Below are 10,000 nucleotides of genomic sequence, written 5' to 3'. Positions count from 1 at the left end.
AAGTAAGGAAAACTCTTTTTTTCGGAAACTTGTCCAACCCGGAATCATCAAAAGGCGATGCTGTCTATGAAGACACACACGGAACTTCTCTGCAGAACATTTTGATGTCTTTTATTTTTTTATTGTACTCTCTCTCTCTCTCTCTCTCTCTCTCTCTCTCTCTCTCTCTCTCTCTGTTTAGCGGAAACTAAACAGGACATTTAGAAATATTTCTTATTTATTTTATAAACGTTTAGAACAATAATAATGATAATAATGGTTATTAATATGTTTATTATTATGATGATGATGATGACAACTTAACTCACGACATTGGAAGTGTTCATTTGATTCATAAGTTCACCAAATTAGTGAGAATTACTGCGTTTAAAACCAATACTATTCCTTTTTTCATTTTTCTTTAATCTTGCACCTATTTACAAGCATATTTTTTTACTCCATTTAAGAGCATGTCTGTTTGCTGGAGATCTTGTGTAAACGTTTTTTGGATCTTTTAACTCAAGTTGTGGATTTTGATATTTCTCATCTTTGTGGTTGCTTCCTCCTTTTAAGGTTCCTTCATCCATTTAAGGTTCTATCCCCCATTTCAGCTATCTCCATTTGTTAGCGGTTCTATCCCACGTTTGGGGTTCATTCACCCATTTGAGGTTCTCTCCCCCTTTTGAGGTTCATTCATCCATTTGAGGGTTTTCCATCTGTTTGAGGTTCTATTCCCATTTAAAGTTCCTTCACCCATTTAATGTCATATACACCATTTGAGGTTCATTCATCTATTCAAGGTTCCTTCATCCATTTGAGGTTCTATCCCCCATTTGAGGTTCCTTCATTCGTTTAAGGTTCTATCTCCCAATTTTGAGGTTCCTTCATCCATTTGAGATTCTATACCCCATTTGAGGTTTCTTCGTTCGTTTAAGGTTCTATCCCCATATCTGAGGTTCTTTCATCCGTTTCAGGATCTATCTCCATTTGAGGTTCTTCTATTTGTTTACGTTATATCCCCTATTTGAGGTTCCTTCATCCGTTTGTTGGTTGTGGCGGCCTATTGGAAACGTCCCTGTCTGGCGTTCTGCTGGACAGGAGTACGAATCCTGCTCAAACTCGTTAGTTCCTCTTAGTATCTGCAACCTCACCATCCTTGTGAGTTAAGAAAGGGTGGTTTGGAGTGCCTATGGGTCTATCTGCTGAGTATTCAGCAGCCATTGCATGTCCCTCCCAGGGCATAGCTTGGGTGGAGAGGGGCTCAGGTGTTAATCGTATGTATATATGGTCAGTCTATAGGTTATTGTCCTGCTAGGGCATTGTCACTGTTCCTTGCCTCTGCTATTCATGAGTGACCTTTAAACCAAGTAAATGATCAAGAATACGAAAAGGGGAATGCGTTGAAAATGGATTGGGAAAAGGCTTGTAATCGACAAACGTAGACTGACCAGGTTTTCAAACCATCTCATATACATTATTATTATTATTATTATTATTACTTGCTAAGCTACAACTCTAGTTGGGAAAGTAGGGCCTCCAACAGGGAAAATAGCTCAGTGAGGAAATGAAATAAGGACAAATTAACGGATTTTGAGCGAAGCGAAAAATCTATTTTTGGGTGAGATAGCCATGGCGTCCTGATGGAAGGTTCCTTTTTGGTAGCTTCCTTGGGTAAATAACTACTAAGATATTCCCAGAGAATTTAACCACAGGTTATCACAGAATTCTAACTTCTGGAGCGAGTATCCTAAAGGTTTCCCTTTTAAGACATCGTATATCAACAGGGGACGCATGTATTAACGCGCCACATAGCTATCTACACCCGGAACAGAGTTAATGCTTCGGTGTGTAAGGGCTGAGAATAGCTGGGAGCCGTTCCATAGCTAATCTCATTCGTGGCTACTTCTGGTACTCGAGACGTAAACAAACGGGCGCCATTGCTTAAATGACGTCACGACCGTCTTCATCCTGAAGCCAGTTGCTTGCCGATCACCATGATACAGCAGAGAGCAGGGTGGGACCTAAAAACTGGACGAAGTAGCAGGGAGGGTCCATCAGGACGCCATGGCTATCTCACCCAAAAATAGATTTTTCGCTTCGCTCAAAATCCGTTTTTTTGGCTCAAGCCATGGCGTCCTGATGGAAGAATACCAGAGAATCAATGTATCGTGGTAGATTTTCCCCTATTAGTAAGTGCCAAAGGCTTTGACAAAATAGCATAGTAATCTTAGTAAAGAACCGTAGGGAAGAATCTTCCAGCCCCCCTTGGCAGTGAAGTTCCCACGGGCCATGCCGACGTCAAAGTGGTATTGAAGGGCTATTCACCCTGATAGAAGAACTTGAAGAACTTGGGGATGAAGCTGAATGTTTGGCATTCGTATAGGAACATTCTGAAAAGTAGACCAGTGGTGGTTGGACACTGTGTGCTGAGAAGGTTGGTTTCATCTCCAGGGTATGAAGAGTAAGTATTCGTATTGGAACATTACATAATCAGAGTGAATATAAATTAAGAGTTAGTATCTTAATTTCTCCATGAACCATAAGGAAAAGGGGATAATAAAACTATGACAGGCATGTATTTCATAGTAAGTAGGAGCTGATTGAGACGCACAGATAATAAAATAGAAATTTTATTTCACAAATGCAGAAATTAAATGAATTGCAGCAATAAGTAAAGTTCATTTACAGTAATTATAATGTACATAGTAATAAAGACTTGCTCTTGAATCTGAAAAGGAATTTCAAGTTTATTAGTAGGCACTCGTTCTCGAGGAACGTTAGTCTTTGATTAAAACACATCATGCTCAGGGCATGCGGCACTTGTGTGACAACTATGACATTTCACCTGGGATAAGAACAGTTATAAAAGCACTAAGTGTTTTCGACATCACTATGTATCACTCGAGGGTCAACATAGGCACCCGAAGAGTTAGAGTCCCAAGTAACTCACTGTTCTATGCAGAGTTAGGTGCAGGTTTCATAACACTACCTGCGGCTACCACAAAATGTTTGACTTCGTGCACTTGTTTTGCATAATGTTTAAAGAAAACACGCGAGGACTTCCAGCCTGTGAAGCTTTTAAGGCTTTCAAAGTCCATACTCTGAAAGAAATTCAGAGATGATGCAACTTTCCTAGGATCATGACCGGCGGGTGTACTGTCAGGATCCGCTCTGCGAATGAAGTAGGTGATTTTCGCTCTTAATTGTTTCAGTGACAGGTCGCTGCCCGATGTTTCTCCTTTGAAGAGTTGGCCTCCACCAAAGTTCGAAGTTCTGCGAAGATAGACCTTGAGGCTCTCTACTGGGCATAAAGAGACATCTTCCTTCAGGGGGCATATTCTCCAGGGGCCCCATCTTTTGGTGGGTAATTCATTTTTGGCGAGAAATGTCGGATCAGGGGAGAGGGTAATGTCTCCTGTATCAGTAAACAGGATGTGACCCTCTTCTCTTGATAATGCCACTATTTCGCTGACTCGGGCTCCCGAAGCAAGAGCAAAGAGATATATAACTTTCTGAGTCAGATCCTTGAGAGGGCATGAATCATTATCCAAGTTGGAGGCGAAATGGAGCACCTTGTCTAGTGACCAGGAGATCGGTTTCGGTGGGGGTGCTGGGCGTAGACGAGCACATGTTTTCGGTAGTTTATTGAAGATGTCGCTGGACAGATCAATTTGGAAGGCATACAGAATTGGTCTGGTCAAGGCCGAATTGCAGGTTGAAATCGTATTGGCTGCTATTCCTTGTCCATGAAGGTGAATGAAGAAGGACATGCAGAAATCAATTGTGATTTCTTTAGGATTTTTTGTCTTGACGAAAGAGACCCATTTTCTCCAGGATGATTCGTATTGCCGTCTTGTGGATTCGGTCTTGTATTCCTCGAGGAAGTCTAGACTTTTCTTCGAGATCCCAAACCTCTTCTTTGCGGCTAGGGAGAGAAAATCATGAGATGAAGGTCCTTGATTTTCGATGATGAAGCGAAGACAGTCGACTTCTGTACTTGTTGGGAGAGAACTGGTCCCGGGAGAGAGATCAGCTTGGGCTGCAGCTCCAGGACCAGGGGGTACCAGTTGCTCCGGGGCCACTTGGGAGCCACTAGGGCCGCTGTCCCTTTGAAGGTTCTCAGTTTGGAGAGGACTTTCAGCAGAAGGTTGGTGGGAGGGAACAGGTAGATCTTGGACCATCTGTTCCAGTCCAGTGACATGGCATCCACTGCTTCTGCCTTGGGGTCCTCGTACGGGGCCACATACCGAGGAAGTTGATTGTTGTCGCTCGTTGCGAAGAGATCTATCTGAAGTTCTGGGACTTGGTGAGAGATGAAGGAGAATGATCTTGCGTCTAGAGACCATTCCGACTCTATCGGGTTTGTTCGAGATAGAGCATCCGCTGTCACGTTGCGGAATCCTTGTAGGTGAACTGCAGACAGGTGCCACTTCTTCTTCTCTGCCAGACAGAAGATTGGGAGAAGCACCTGATTTATCTGGGGCGATCTTGAGCCTTGGCGATTGAGACATCGAACTACCACCAAGTTGTCTAGGGTTAGACGAATGTGGATCGAGGGAGGCGGGGATAGTTTCTTCAGAGTTAGAAGGACCGCCATGGCCTCCAAGATGTTGATGTGGAACGTCTTGAACAGGGGAGACCAGGTGCCTTGAGCCTGTTTTTGGTGGGAGTGACCTCCCCAACCCTCCAGCGAAGCGTCCGTGTGGATGTTGAGTGATGGAGGTGGGTGTTGAAGAGGAATGGACCTTTTCAGGGCCTTTGCTTCCGACCACGGCTTGAGGAGAAGTCGAAGTCTGTTTGGGAGCCATCTCTTGAGGTCTCTTCGAGCGATGGATGCAGAACGTCTCCAGACTCCCGCGGCATCCTTTAGCTGTGCACGAAGCACTGGGTTTGTTACTGAGGCGAACTGTAGAGAGCCTAGAACTCGTTCCTGCTGGCGTCTTGAAATCCGTTTGGATTTTACTAGTCGCTTGACAGACCCTGCTATTTCCTTCCTTTTCTTCTGGGGAATGGAAAGGCGGTGTGACTGAAGGTTCCATTGGATTCCTAACCACTGGAACTTCTGAGCTGGAGAGAGGCGAGATTTCTTCTCGTTTATCTTGAATCCCAGGTGTTCTAGGTACTGGGTGACTTTGTTGCAGGATTTTACACAATCCTCGGGCGATGGAGCCCAAACTAGCCAGTCGTCGAGGTAGGCCATCACCTGGACGTTTCGGAGGCGGAGCTGTTGTACTATGGCGTCCGCCAGCTTTGTGAAGATCCGAGGGGCCACATTGAGGCCGAAGGGCATGGCCCTGAAGGCGTAGCTTTTCCTTTGGAGTCGAAATCCTAGGTAGGAGGAAGCGTGATGGCTCATTGGAACGTGCCAGTAGGCATCTGCCAGGTCTATGGAGACCGTGTAGGAACCTCGAGGCAGAAGGGTCCTTATTTGTTGAAGAGTCAGCATCTTGAACTTGTCGTTCGCTATGAACTTGTTGAGGGGGGATAAGTCCAGAATGACTCTGAGTTTGTCGGAGTCTTTCTTGGGGACACAAAACAGTCTTCCTTGGAACCTGGTGGACTTTACCTTCCTTATCACCTTCTTGTTCAAGAGATCTAGGACATATTCTTCCAGAAGGGGGGTTGATTGTTGGAAGAACTGCTGGAAAGGTGGGGGTGGTTGAGTCCAACTCCAGCCTAGACCCTTCTTGACGATGCTGTGTGCCCAGGGATCGAAGGTCCAACGATCCTGGAATTGGCGGAGTCTTCCTCCCACCGGAAGCACTTCATTGCTTCTGGTGTCCCGAGGGCTTGCTGCCTCGGCCGCTAGCTCCCTTTCCTCCTCTGCCTCTGGAGGGACGGCGAGACGCGTCTCTGCCTGCACCTCTGTTTGAGCCTCTACCTTTGGGACGAAAGGTAGTCGTCTGTTGCTCGAAAGCAGGGGTGAAGACCGGTGACTGTGACAACACCGGTTGGGTGACCAGTTGAAGGTCTGTTGTGGCCGAGCTGCCACTTGGGAGGTAGCGGGTCCCGGAAACTGACGTCTTGGTTGACGTTGCTGGGGTTTCTGTTTTGAGGCTTTCCTCTTAGGTTGAGGTCCGTCGTCCTGAGAGGGTTTTCTCTTCTTTGACATGCCCCATTTGTGGAGAAGGTTCCTATTCTCTGTGGCGGCTTTGTCAGTGATCTCCTTCACAAGGTCAGAAGGAAAGAGGTGTTTGCCCCAGATGTTGGAGGAAATCAGCCTCCGGGGTTCGTGTTTCACAGTGGCACCTGCGAACACAAATTCACGACAGGCTCTCCGAGCCTTCATGAAGTGGTACAAGTCCTTCATCAGGGTTGCCATATGGGATTTGGCAAGTACCATGTAGTGGTCTGGTACTCTGGTGTCACAGGCCATAATTTCAAGTTGGACTTGGTGGGACATGGATGCTGCGAGCCTCTCCTTCGTATCTTGTTCCCGACGAAGGAGGTGATCGTTGAGCTTCGGGAGGTCTTCATTAAACTGACGTCCGGCGACGTCAGGATCTAGCTTTCCCACGACGAAAGTATGCTGGAAGGATCCAGTGTCGAGCGTCAGTGGGAGTAACTATGGAGAAGGGTCTGCACTCCTCCAGTGCAGGGCAGGCTTTCCCCTCTTCCACAGCTTTAAGGCACGCAGCGAAGGCCTTTTCCATGAATGGAAGTACCGCATCTTCAGGTGCGACGTAGGTAGGGTGCTTCTTGCTCAGGGCCGGAAGCTTAGAGCAGGTAAAACCCCTACTCTTGAACGTGTTGGCTAGCATAGCCTAGGCCTTCGCGAGATCGAACACTATCTCTTCTTTCGGTTCGGTCTCTTCTTTAGAGGCAGGTTCAGAGCGAAGTCGGACGTAACAGTCCGGGTAGGCCTCAAAATTGGGGAAGAATTCCACATCTTCCAGGGGGACCGAGCCGATCTTGTCGCTGACAAAGATTCTGCCGGTCGCTATCACCATATGCTCAGCATACCTCCATGGGTTGGCATGAGAGCAAGCGGGGAGATCCTTAACCGAGATCTTCTTCGGTTCTTTGGATCCTATCATGGACCTGATGAACTCCTGATTCTCCTTTAACTTGTCGTCCATGACGGCTTTAATCAACCGGAGCATTTCCTGAGTGGATGATGAGGGTTCCGGGGTCGTGGAGGTAGACGGGAGGGACACTTCCGTCGGTGTAGGAGTAGGGGCGGAGATGGAAGGAGGAGCGACCTCTTGCTCCGACTCGGCGTATTCCACCTGGTCTTCTTCATCTTCAGCTCCTTGAGCCATGAGGGTCTTCTCCGTACCCTCCGAGACATCCGACATGTGTTCGTCATCATCGGAATCTAGGTGGCAATCGTGCATGGACTGGGCCATAACTACATCAGGTTCCACCGTAATTTGGACAGTGGGGATCAAATCCTTGGGCACCACAGAATCAGGGGAGGCCTTTGGGAACAGCAGTGACCTCAATTCTTCAGTGGCCAGGTACGGTCCGGTGGCATTCTTCTGGAAGCCACGCACCCATTTGCGTAGCTTCTTTCGAGCAATGTCCCTGATCTCCGCTGAGGGAGAGTTATGGAAGCCATCAGCTATGTGAGCCTGGCAGACCGTACAGTTCAGCGGGTCCCAGAATTTCAAATCCCCTTTCTTGTTAGCACAAGGGGCGTGAGTCCTGCAAGCCGTATGCCCGTAGAAGTGCGGGCGTTTCACAGCGCAGAAGTCGAAGTCACACTTCATCTGCTCCTCCTGTGGAAGAAAGAGAAAATGAGTATGGGGGGAGTCATAAGAATGGCTCTTAATCTAAGTTAATATTAATCATTAATTTTTAACTTAATGAAGGGTGTGATGCATAGAGATTGAAGTAGTAAAGAAAACATACTCCATGCATCCCGCCCGGCTGGCTACCGCAAGCTTTATCCTTGGATAATCCGAGATGGCCGAAGGCACAGGATAGTATTCCTTAGAAGTCCATAGGGCAATGGAATTCCATGGAAAATGCCAAGGATAAGTTTGGGACCGAGGCCACTCAGTCCCAAATTAGGGGGCTAACAGGTCCCTTAGGGTAACTGCTTCCGGCAACCAGCCGCGCTAAGATACACGCAGCATGCTGGAATTTTGAAGAATGCAAAGAGACAGCATGATTACTAATAGAACAGTACCAAGGCACTGATCTAAGAGCGTAAACCGGCCATCTGTTTGCAGTGTAGGGCTATCAGTATTCATATGATAGCTAGTAGAAGGGGGTGCAAGTAGTCTTGACGCCTCCGGGGGGGTTCCGGCAGACCTCCGGCACGCCGGAGGCCGCTCCAGCAGAGTTTCTGGCATTAGAACAGACAATATGTAAGTCAAGAGTAATACCAGGGTGGCGGCCGCCGGCACAACGGCGGCACGCCGGCAGAGGAGCGGCGGCTCCGGCAGTCGGAGGATGCCGGATTGGTGACTGGGACAAGGATGGTTATAGCGGAACCAGGTTGCCGGCAGTGGATGCCGGCACTCCGGTGGCCGACCGGCAGGCGGACGACGAAGCTAGGAGGAAGGAGGAGAGCCATCGGCAGGAGCCGGCGGCGGTCGGCAGTCCCCCGGCACGCGGGGGGCTGGCGGCATGAGGGTAAGGGGAGAGTCACCAAGGTAGGAGGCGGGTATCGCCGACATTGGAGGCGGCAAGGGACCGGCACCCGGATAGTGAGAGAGACAGGGGGAGGGATGTAAGAAGTCCAGTCATGGACTCCCAGACATCCCCCCCTGAGAGGGTGTACCCATGATAGAGGCTGGCTCTATCACCCAGAAGCAGGGGTCTCAGAGGACCGGGAGCTAGGGTAGCCCAAGGGAGGGCTAGGGGACACCCAAAGAGGGGGAGACCTCTACATGCAGAACACATCCAGTGGCTAACCCCATAGGACACTATGAAGGGTATATGTACCAGAGCGGACTACACATAGAAGCTCAAGGTAGCCCTATCACTCCATCCTAAGGAGGAGTTGTAGGACAGGGGACAGATGGGTATAGACTAACCTAAGTGTAGGCTAGGCTATACAAGAGATAGGTGGGGAAGGGAGAAGAGAAGAGTCTTCCATGGAAGGGGTTCTGTACCAGAGCGGCCACTAGGGAAAGGGAGGACACTCCCTAACCTAAGATAAGGCAGCCTGGCTGAAACGGTGCATGGGTACAGTTTCAGCAGGGGACAGAATAACCTTTCCAAACCTTAACCTAGAGCAGGGCTAAAAGCCCTGAACTAGGAAAGAAGAAGACATATCGCTATCGCAGGACAGTCATAGACTAGTCCTATCCATAGAGGAAGGGCTAGCCGTTCCTCACTCTCGGACGCAACCCTAAGGGGGGTTCATTCCCTTAGGGAGGACTGAGAGGCGATAATATACTCCGTTAGGCGCTTGATCCCTTTACTTAGAAAGGGAATCAAGGTTAAACAGAGGGAATGCCAAGGGCAGGGGAATGAAGGAAGCATATAGGGGTCCTACAAGTAGGTTAGGTTAGGAAGGGACACTAACTAACCTATCCCCTATATGGTCCCTGAAGGCGAAAAACACTTGCATCACAGTCGAAAGTATTGTAAAATAATGCCACTATCTTCATAACTTAGCCTAGGATCACTAATAAAATCATGCATGAACACTGATATATAGGCGCTCTGGCCTGGGGGTTATAGTAGCCGACTGGTATGAGGTCAATCGATGACCGATAAAAAGCGTCAAAACACGATATAAAAGTTCCTAGCTATGAAGACTAAATAAACTAATGTTATCGATTAGTAAATGAGGCCGGAAGCGTTGTTGTGGCTAACTAAATAAGGCATGCATAACAACAACGACGCCATAAAATGGCGGGTCCGGTAGAGGCACAGCTCTGCCACAAAACAACAATTATCTCGGAAAGTAATATTTACTTTACGGTCAGAGCTTAACTAATCAATACTGGAACCTTGTACTCAACTTTCCAGAAGAAGGCGAGGCCGAAGGTAGCGACATAACGTAGATGCAAAGCGATAAGTAAGGCACAGGGAAAATCCGTCTAAGTAGGGCGAGCTACTG

This window comes from Palaemon carinicauda, chromosome 10 (assembly GCF_036898095.1).
Source record: "Palaemon carinicauda isolate YSFRI2023 chromosome 10, ASM3689809v2, whole genome shotgun sequence".
Lineage (NCBI taxonomy): Eukaryota > Metazoa > Arthropoda > Malacostraca > Decapoda > Palaemonidae > Palaemon > Palaemon carinicauda.
The sequence above is the reverse complement of the archived record's forward strand: the minus strand, read 5'-3'. Positions refer to the sequence as shown.